The sequence below is a fragment of the Mus caroli genome, chromosome 3, assembly GCF_900094665.2.
Source record: "Mus caroli chromosome 3, CAROLI_EIJ_v1.1, whole genome shotgun sequence".
Taxonomy (NCBI): Eukaryota; Metazoa; Chordata; class Mammalia; order Rodentia; family Muridae; genus Mus; species Mus caroli.
In genome coordinates this window covers 97394900-97397561 of record NC_034572.1, presented here as the reverse complement: position 1 = coordinate 97397561, position 2662 = coordinate 97394900, and the positions used below count along the sequence as shown (strand labels likewise).

Genomic DNA, 2662 nt, shown 5'->3' with positions numbered 1-2662 from the left:
AAAAAAAAAAAAAAAATGCTTTCATCATCTATCCTAAAAACTAAATAAAAAGCCCAGGATTTATTTGATTTTTTTTTTTTTTTGGATTTTAAAACATGTCTATTTTACATATGGGACTATCATTAGCACCTTAATATTAGTAAAATTTCCAGCAGGCTAGGAGGTGTCAGAGCAGGTAAAAGCACTATATCTGTAGTCCCACACACCTACAGTGAGATGAGGCAGAGATAGAACTGACAATGGGCTTATAGGCCAGACAGCATAGAATATGTAGTGCAGTGCAGAAACAAGAGTCCTTGTCCCAGAAACAAGATGAAAAGAACGAACTAGTGAAACATTGTTCTGACCTCCAAACATGTACTGTTCACACACACATGCCCACTTCTCACGCACTAAATTTTAAATTTAAAAAAATATTAAATTAACAACTACTAGAAAGTATAGAAAGTATAGCCCTTTGCAACTGTCTACTACTGAGAGAGGATCATACCATCTACTGCATACCACATAGTGCTGGGGAAAAAAATCCCAATTCAAAATTCAAGCACTATGATTTAAGACCTGACTGGCCTACAAAGTGAGTTCCAGGACAAACAGAGCTACAGTGAAACCCTGTCTTGAAAAACCAACACACACACACTGAAAGAAGCCCATACTTAATGATGCCTGAAGAAAGGCAGGTTCTATCTATAATGCATAAGTCCAAGATTCTCAATACTCTTGGGCCACACTCAAAATACATGATATACACTTAATGTGACTTCTGGAAGTATATGACAGCACTGCTATGCAGACTATAGCTTATGGCAAAAGCCTGTAAGAGCAATCCAATGGTAAGCATTAGTATTTTGGAGCAGGAAACTTCTAGACAAAGAGAGATAATGGAGACCATTTGAAAAAAAGTTAGCTACTAATAGGCATTAGTCAAGGCTGTGTCCCTGCAGGAGATAAATTAACCCTGAAACCTGAAACAACTATCACATGTCCAAGTACTGAGAGAAACTGTAATGTAGAAAGAAATTCCACTAGAGTATCCTATAACATGTAAATATTTTTTATAGAAGAATGCAAACTAGTGCTCATTATATCTGTAAGCAAGTCCCCCCTTTCCCACAAGGGTAACTTAGGAATCAACTGAAGAGCTGCTGCATCTTTTGATTAGGATCTATCAAACTACTCTAGATGAGCAAAATATCAGTTTATAGACAACAAATACGGCCTGAGTGGCCAGCATGCTCTTTAGGTCGTCACCACTCTACTCTGCAGAGTATGCCAATTTCATTTGGGTTTTTACTACATTCTGAAAATGGTATCAAAAGTAAAAGTGGTCTTGTGGACAGATGGTGAAGAATAAAATAGAAATAAGATAATATAAAGTATGGTACACTGAAACTTATACCTTTCCTACTATAAATGAACCAAGGTATTTTGTTGTTGCTACTGAAATTTTATGAACATACTTCAACTAAATGCAGAAAAAATTTTAACATAACAGGCCTCAAAGCAGACAGACCAGTTATAACTTCTTTTTATTACTCGGAAAAAGAGCTTTTGTGGTTGTTGTTTTATTTTCTTTTGTTTTGAGACAGAGTTTCTTTGTATAGCCCTTGCTATCCTAGAACTCAATCTGTGGACCAGGCTAACTCAGTGATTCGCTTACCTCTGCCCTGGAGTGCTGGGAATAAAGGCATGTGCCACCACCATCTGGTGAGACAGAGCTTTTTAAATATTTTCCACAATCATACATCCAGGCAAAGTACAATGGGCTTGCAAGCCTGGGCACATGTGAAACCTGAGAGGCTATGGCAGGACAGCAAGTTTGAGGCCAGCATAATCTACCCAAGCAATTCTGAGGTCAGCCTAGATTACACAGCCTCAAAAAGCAAACAGTCAGAAACAAAATGAAAGTGAAAACACAAGATGCGGTACTGTGGTATTTCTCTTAACAATGGGGGACACTCTAAGTACTATATCACTAGGGAACTTCATCATTGTCCCTCTAAACTTAAAAGGGATGGCTTGAAGACTGGGCTGGTCACAAATGACCAATGATTTTACAGTCATGTCTAGCTAAGGAATCTGCATCTTTTTTAAAAAGGCAGAATGTAGGGAACTTGAAGGTCAGAGAACATATTTATACTAACAAACACATCCCTTCTCCTGGAGTTGCCCTGTGTGTCTCATCATATGGCTATTCATTTGTATCTAAAAATATCGTCCTATTTCTCAATTGTAAATTAAGGAAATCCTAGAGTGCTGTGTGAATCATAACCCAATTTACAATGGTATCTGAAGTAGGAAAGAACTTTTAATCAGTTGAACTAAACAAACTCCAGGTATATAGGTGTTATAAGTGAATTAAAGAACATCTACTTGGTGTCAGAGAGCTGTTCACACTGAGAATAAAACAAACAAACATATAAAAGCATAGAAACACCTAAAGCTGAAAGTTGGAGAAGGAAAAGAAAAGGTTTATCCCCACCCCCCACCCTTATACTCAAGACCAAACATTAAGGTTGGGTAGGATAGAACACTTAGTACTTAGAACACTAAAGAAGCAGGAGGATCCTTAAAAGTCTGAGGTCGCTGGGCAGTGGTGGTGCACGCCCTTAATCCCAGCACTTGGGAGGCAGAGGCAGGCGGATTTCTGAGTTCGAGGCCA

General features: G+C 38.2%; 1 protein-coding gene across 2 annotated transcripts in view; it reads right to left on the bottom strand.

The window, feature by feature from the left end:
• Nucleotides 1-2662, bottom strand: part of Trim33 (tripartite motif containing 33) — a 70553-nt gene that overhangs the window by 37328 nt on the left and 30563 nt on the right. The gene's annotated exons all lie outside the window — the stretch shown is intronic.